Genomic DNA, 8,483 nt, shown 5'->3' on the forward strand with positions numbered 1-8,483 from the left:
TGTGTGCATCCTAGATGTATTTGTGACATCTTATAGGTGCAGAGGCTGGGTGTAATTGGTATCTTCGCGATATTAATATATTCCCCCTTTAAAAAATGTTTATGGGCACTCCAATATCATGTTTGTATTTGCATGCCTTTCACTCGTAATTTCTGTTTTAATGGCCTCATCAAAGAAAAACTCTTCCGTGCATTCCTGGCAAGCAAGTGTTACCTAGTGGAAATAGAATTGAGTGTTGCAAAGGTGTTTTATCTAGTAAATCAAAAACTTTGAGTTGATTATCTTTGCTTCACTAACACTTACATAATAATCATGCCACATTTACAGCTATGCTAAGTTTTCATGTCAAGAAGCAGAGGGCTATCTAGGCGTACCTATCAAAGTGAACCAAAACCTTCTCGTTATTTCCGTTTAAACAACTGAGTTTCTTATGATTCGGATTTCTCTCTATGTTGCTCAAGGGCAACCAAGTTTAAGCTTGGGGGAGTTGATGAGTGATATTTTTACACTCATCTACCCTTAATTTAAACTGATATATTTCATTGAAACCGAGATATTCACTCCAATATTGCCACTAATGACTAATGAATGCAAAGGATTCCACAATCATCTCTTATTGTGTTTCTACAGTAAATGGGATAAATATGGACGAAATCAAGTGAGTACATGGAAAGGAGTAAAGGAGGAGATATAAGAAATCAGGAGGAGGCGCACCAGCAATTCCAAAGCAAAAGACAATGCCCCGTGCGACCGTGAGCACTCGTATGAGTAGTCAGATGGCATGGAAATCGATGCTCCTCGTCCACCTAAACAACTTTTATAAAGGGGTCGATGCCAAAATGTTAACAGAAGAGCCGAGAGCAAAGCCAGAACAGAGCCATCTCCATCAACCCTAGCCGCCACCATTTCCCATCTCCATAGCAACCATCTCCATCTTCACCATAGTTCTTCCTCCACTAGATCATATTCGACACCTAGTTGTACACCGTTGGTAGCCCTTCTTACATGGATATGCTTCTTTGTGTTTCCACTAAGCCTTGGTAGTTCGCTACTGCTCCAAAACACACTAATTGACCGACATGTATCCTACATTGCTCCTATGTTTGTACCTGTTTCGACCGGGAAATGTCTTGATGTGCTTCTTGGAGTCCTTGTCGCTTTCCACGACTCAGTTACACATGCTGATGACCGGCACGTGCTTTGCTAACTTACCTATGTCCGTCCCTGTATGATTGTGCCACCTTGATTTATAACTAATCATGTCAAGCTAGGTTCTCTGTCATACAGTTGCTAGCGACATATTCATATACGTGAGCCAAAATTCGCAAATAGTATGGCCCAGGTAAGGTGGCAGCCTTATACTGTGCATGAGGATGCTACTTGTGATATGCGTTGGGATTTCCCCGAAGAGGAGAGGATGATGCAATCCAGTAGAGATAAGTATTTCCCCTGGTTAAGAAATAAGGTTATCAATCCAGTAGGAGGATCACACAAAGCCACATGAATAGCACATGCACACACAAAAGCAAATACTTGCACACAACACAAATAAGAAGGTTGTCAATCCCCTTGGCGGTTACTTGCAAGGATTAAATCTCGCAGTGGTAGATAGATAAATTGCAAACAAAAATAAAAGAAAATAGAAAAATGCAACAAGGTATTTTTTGTGTTTATATATATGATAAAAGTAGACCTAGGGGGCATAGTTTTCACTAGAGGCTTCTCTCTCAAGCACATAGCATGCGGTAAGTGAACAAATTACTGTCGGGCAATTGATTGAAAAACACATAGTTATGACGATATTCAATGGAATGATCATGTATATGGGCATCACACCAAGACAAGTAGACCAACTCCTGCCTACATCTACTACTATTACTCCACCCATTGACCGCTATCCAACATGCATCTAGGGTATTAAGTATAAACAGAGTAACGCGTTAAGAATGATGACATGATGCAGACAAACCAAATCCAATCAATATGAATAAACCCCGTCGTTTTACCCTTAATGGCAATAATACAAAATACATGTCTTGTCCCCTACTTTTTCACTTGGATATAGAGCACCGCAAGATTGAAGCCATCACAAAGCACCTCTCCCACTGAAGATAAATCAATCTAGTTGGCCAAACCAAATGGATAGATCACCGAGAAATACAAAGCTACAACAATCATGCATAATAAAATTCAGAAAACACTCCGTTAATATTCGTAAATTAATATTCAGATCATAAACCCACAATTCATCAGATCCCAACAAACACACCGCAAAAGAAGATTACATTGGATAGAACTCCAAGAACATCGAGGAGAACATTGTATTGAAGATCAAAGAGAGAGAAGAAGCCATCTAGCTACTAGCTATGGACCCGTAGGTCTATGGTGAACTAATCACGCATCATCGAAAGGCAGCAAGGATGATCCTCCGTAATCGATTCCCCCTCTGGTAGAGTATCGAAAAGGCCTCCAGATGGGATCGCGGAAGAACAGAAGCTTGCGGCGGCGAAAAAAAGTGTTTAGGGTGGCTCTCTGGTATATTGGGAATATTTGGGAATTTATAGAGGTGGAACTAGGTTAAGAGGTGCCATGAGGGGCCCGCAAGCTTAGACACTAGTAGAAAAACTACTTTACGTGAGACACATTAGTCCTGTTTTGTAAACGGGCCGGTACTAATGTGACCATTAGTGCCGGTTCCAACGGCTAGGGGGGGGGGGCGGGAATCATTAGTCCCAGTTTGTTTGAACCTCCAGTACCGGTTTGTGTCATGAACCGATACTATAGGTGTACCTTTAGTCCCGGTTTGTATAACCAACTGGGACTAAATGTGCCCCTACATAAACCCTTCGTCTAGCCCACGAGCTCTTTGTTCTTCCCCTTTCCTCTCCTCTGTTCTTCCCCTCTTGCTCGAGCTCATCCTCCATTTTTGCCAAAATTTGTGAAGATTTGAAGGCACCCCATCCATCCAAGTGTTTACAAAGGTTAGCAACATTGTCCTTTCATCTCATATTGCTAGATTAGCTCTTGCAATGCTCTATAAGTATAGTGATTTGTGGGTTTTAGTTTGGGAGTATTTATATGTGGTAGTTTATTTGATTTATATGCAATCTGAGCTTAGATTAACTTCTTAGTTTGCACATGTAAGTGTGGTTCACTTAGTGCCTTCCCGTCCCCGTCCGAACCACCGTCGATCGCCCACACCGTCCCGTCGCCCGCACTACCTTGGTGAGCCTCTTGTTCTTATCCTTTTTATATATAAAAAATCATGTTTGTGTGATTTAGATAGTTACTTGTATAATTTTCTTACTTGTGCGTTGTTTGTTATACATAATGGCATGGTTTTGATATCCGTCCCCGTCGGCCCTCGTCCGGTTTATGTTTCGGATGTGGTATACTCTCTTTTATAACTATTTGTTGCATTTCATGTTTACGACAAATTATGCCCATCAAGTTGACATAGATATTTTTATCTAGGAGGTATGTGAACCAGAAATTCCAACCGACCCTCTTGTCGAGAGGTTAAATTTATTTGAAAAATAAAACAACTACTTGAAGAAAAAATTGAAAAGAATTGAGGAGGAGAAGATGGAATTGGAGTTGTATGTCGCCGATGTCGTCCATGATCACAAGATCAAGATGGATCCAATGCGCATGAAGATTAGAAAGATTAGAAAATATGCCATTGATAGTGATTCTTGGTATCATTATGTTGTTGGATCAATTGTTACCTTAGTTGCGATCTTGATTGCTTTTGTTGTTGCATTTAAATGCTTTAGCTAGAGAGTTTGTATGTTATTTTATGAGAATAAGTGTGTATGAACTTTATGTATGAACTTGTATTAATTTGGTCTTTTCTGTGTTGTGTAATGAAGATGAGCCGGCAATGGATTAATTTGGTCTTTTCTGTGTTGTGTAATGAAGATGAGCCGACAATGGATGTACGATGACCGATGCTCTCCCAGTTCATTAAGGGCGTGCATACTTTTCTGCTTGCGGCTGAGGCAAACAAGTGGGCAAATGGTTTTATGTGTTGTCCATGTGCTGACTGTAAGAATGATCAAAATTACTCTAACTCAAGAACCATTCACGTCCACCTGTTTGAGTCTGGTTTCATGTCCGGCTATAACTGTTGGACTAAGCACGGAGAAAGAGGGGTCTTAATGGAAGAAAATGAAGAAGAAGAGGATGACGACAGCTATCCTGGCCATGGGTTCCCTGAATACGATGGTACAACAACAATGGGGGAAGAAGTTGAGCTGGCAATGCGGGAATAAGCTGAAGAAGAGGCATCAGATGAGCCCGCTGATGATCTTGGTTGGGCCATTTCCGACGCAAAGAGAAATTGTGCAAGTGAAAAGGAGAGGCCAAAGTTGCAGCGCATGTTAGAGGATCACAAGAAATTGTTGTACCCAAATTGCGAAGCTGAGAATAAAAAGCTGGGCACCACACTGGAATTGCTGCAATGGAAGGCAGAGAATGGTGTATCTGACAAGGGATTTGAAAAGTTGTTGATAATGTTAAAGAAGATGCTTCCAAAGGACAATGAATTGCCCGACAGTACATACGAAGCAAAGAAGGTTGTCTATGCTCTAGGATTAGCGGTGCAGAAGATACATGCATGCCCCAATGACTGCATCCTCTACCACAATGAGTACGAGGATTTGACTGCATGCCTGGTATGCGGCGCAATGCGCTATAAGATCACCCGCGATAACCCTGGTGATGTTGAGGGCAAGCGCCCCAGGAAGAAGATCCCTTCCAAGGTCATGTGGTATGCTCCTATAATACCACGGTTGAAACATTTCTTCCAAAACAAAGAGCCTGCCAAGTTGATGCGATGGCACAAAGAAGACCGTAAGAAAGACGGGAAGTTGAGAGTACCCGCTGACGGGTCGCATTGGAGAAAAATCGAGAGAAAGTGGGAGGACTTTGCAAATGATGCAAGGAACGTATGGTTTGGTCTAAGCGCAGATGGAATTAGTCCTTTTGGGGAGCAGAGCAGCAATCATAGCACCTGGCCTGTGACTCTATGTATGTATAACCTTCCTCCTTGGTTGTGCATGAAGCAGAAGTTCATTATGATGCCAGTGCTCATCCAAGGCCCTAAGCAACCCGGCAATGACATTGATCTGTACTTAAGGCCATTAGTTGAAGAACTCTTACAGCTATGGAATGAAAAAGGTGTACATGCATGGGATGAGCACAGTCAGGAGGAATTTGACCTACATGCGTTGCTATTTGTGATCATCAATGAATGGCCTGCTCTCAGTAACCTTTCAGGACAGACAAACAAGGGATGCCGCGCATGCATGCACTGTTTAGATGATACCGACAATATATATTTGGATAATTGTAAGAATAATGTGTTCCTGGGACATTATCGATTTCTTCCAAGCAGGCATCCCGTAAGAAAGAAAGCCAAGCATTTCAAAGGTGATGCAGATCACCGGAAGAAGCCTCGCCACCGTACTGGTCGTGAAATACTTGATATGGTCAAGGATTTAAAAGTAATCTTTGGAAAGTGTCCTGGCGGACAATTCCGAATGACGCTGACGGACACGCGCCCATGTGCATTTACTAATTTGCTATTTTCATGCATTTACTAATTTTTTTGAGCTAAATGACCCTGAAATTGAAAAGCACTACAAAATGAACTCTGAAAAGGTTGAAAGTTGGCATGGTATCATAATTTCACCCACGTACCATGTGTTAAAAAGTTGAGAGAGTTACGACAAAAACTGGATGCACTTCATGTACAAAATGGACAATCTCTTTCGAAGTATATGTCAAGGTTTTGGACGTAAACTCATCTGTTACAAAGGCATTTCATTTTTTAAAACTTATTTCAACTCCAGACTTTATGTGTGTTCAGTATGCACCATTCAAAGCCACGTCATCAATTTTCAACCCTTTCTGACTTCATTTGCTATTTTCCAAGCATTTAATGAATTTTTTGAGCTAAATGACCCCCAAATTGAAATGCACTTAAAAATAAACTCTAAAAAGGTTGAAAGTTGGCATGGTATCATCATTTTACCCATGTACCATGTGCTAAAAATTTGAGAGGGTTAAGGCAAAAACTGGATGCACTTCGTGTACAAAATGGACAGTCTCTTTCGAAGTATCAGGGTTTTGGACGAAAACTCATCTGTTACAAAGGCATTTCATTTTTTAAAACTTATTTCAACTCCGTACTTTTTGTGCATTCAGTGTGCACCACTCAAATCCATGTCATCAATTTTCAACCCTTTATGAGTTCATTTGCTATTTTTCATGCATTTACTATTTTTTTCCGAGCTAAATGACCCTGAAATTGAAAAGCACTGCAAAATGATCTCTGAAAAGGTTGAAAGTTGGCATGGTATCATCATTTCACCCATGTACCATGTGCTAAAAAGTTGAGAGGGTTGCGGCAAAAACTGGATGCACTTCGTATACAAAATGGACAATCTCTTTGATGTCTACTACGCAACCTTCTTCTTGTAGACTCGTGTTGGGCCTCCAAGCGCAGAGTTTTGTAGGACAGTAGCAAATTTCCCTCAAGTGGATGACCTAAGGTTTATCAATCCGTGGGAGGCATAGGATGAAGATGGTCTCTCTCCAACAACCCTGCAACCAAATAACAAAGAGTCTCTTGTGTCCCCAACACACCCAATACAATGGTAAATTGTATAGGTGCACTAGTTCGGCGAAGAGATGGTGATACAAGCGTAATATGGATAGTAGATATAGGTTTTTGTAATCTGAAAATATAAAAACAGCAAGGTAACTAGTAACAAAAGTGAGCAAAAACGGTATTGCAATGCTTGGAAACAAGGCCTATGGTTCATGCTTTCGCTTGTACAAGTTCTCTCAACAATGATAACATAATTATATCATATGGCAATCCCTCAACGTGCAACAAAGAGTCACTCCAAAGTTCCTATCATGGAGAACATAAGATGAAATTGCTTCTAGGGTACGAAACCACCTCAAAATTATTCTTTCCGGTCAATCCATTGAGCTATTCCTATAAGTGTCACAAACAACCCTAGAGTTCATAGTAAAATAACATCATATTACACACATCAATCAACCCTAATGTCACCTAGATACTGCAATGTCACCACAAGTATACATGAGTCATTTATACGATATGCATCAAACAACTTCAGATTCATAATATTCAATCCAACACAAAGAACCTCAAAGAGTGCCCCAAGATTCCTACTGGAGAAACAAGGACGAAAATGTGCATCAACCCCTATGCATATATTACCCCAATGTCACCTCGGGAATCCGCGAGTTGAGTGCCAAAACATACATCAAGTGAATCAATAGAATACCCCATTGTCACCACGTGTATCCCACGCAAGACATATATCAAGTGTTCTCAAATCCATAATAGTATTCAATCCGATAATAGTGAAACCTCAAAGGTAAAAATCAATTCATCACAAGAAGATAGAGGGGGAGAAACACCATATGATCCAACTATAATAACAAAGCTCGTGGTACATCAAGATCGTGCCAAATCAAGAACACGAGAGAGAGAGAGAGAGAGAGAGATCAAACACATAGCTACTGGTACATACCCTTAGCCTCGAGGGTGAACTACTCCCTCCTCATCATGGAGAGCTGCGGGATGATGAAGATGGACGCCGATGATGGTTTCCCCCTCCGGCAGGGAGCCGGAACGGGCTCCCGATTGGTTTTTCATGGCTACAGAGGCTTGCGGCGGCGGAACTCCCGGTCTAGGTTTATTTCTGGGGGTTTCTATATTTATAGGAATTTTTGGCATTAGGAACAAGTAAGGGGGTCCATGAGGCGACGACAAGGCAGGGGGGCACGCCCTAGGGTGGGGCACCCTCCACCCTTATGGATGCCTCGTGGCTCTTCTGGCCCAACTCTTTTGCTTCGGGGGCTTCTTCTGGTCCATAAAAATCCACCGTAAATTTTCAGCTCATTTGGACTCCGTTTGATATTCCTTTTTTGCGAAACTCAAAAACAAGGAAAAAACCAGAAACTGGCACTAGGCTCTAGGTTAATTGGTTAGTCCCAAAAATCATATAAAATAGCATATAAATGCATATAAAACATCCAAGATAGATAATATAATAGCATGGAACAATCAAAAATTATAGATACATTGGAGATGTATCAAGCATCCCCAAGCTTAATTCCTACTCTTCCTCGAGTAGGTAAATGTTAAAAAACAGAAGTTTTGATGTGGAATGCTACTTAACATATTCATCCATGTAATTTTTCTTTATTGTGGCATGAATGTTCAGATCCATAAGATTCAAAACAAAAGTTTAATATTGACACAAAAACGATAATACTTCAAGCATACTAACAAAGCAATCATGTGTTCTCAAAATAACATGGCCAAAGAAAGTTATCCCTACAAAATCATATAGTCTGGCTATGCTCCATCTTCACCACACAATATTTAAATCATGCACAACCCCAATGACAGGACAAGCAATTGTTTCATACTTTTG

This window comes from Triticum aestivum, chromosome 1A (assembly GCF_018294505.1).
Source record: "Triticum aestivum cultivar Chinese Spring chromosome 1A, IWGSC CS RefSeq v2.1, whole genome shotgun sequence".
NCBI lineage: Eukaryota > Viridiplantae > Streptophyta > Magnoliopsida > Poales > Poaceae > Triticum > Triticum aestivum.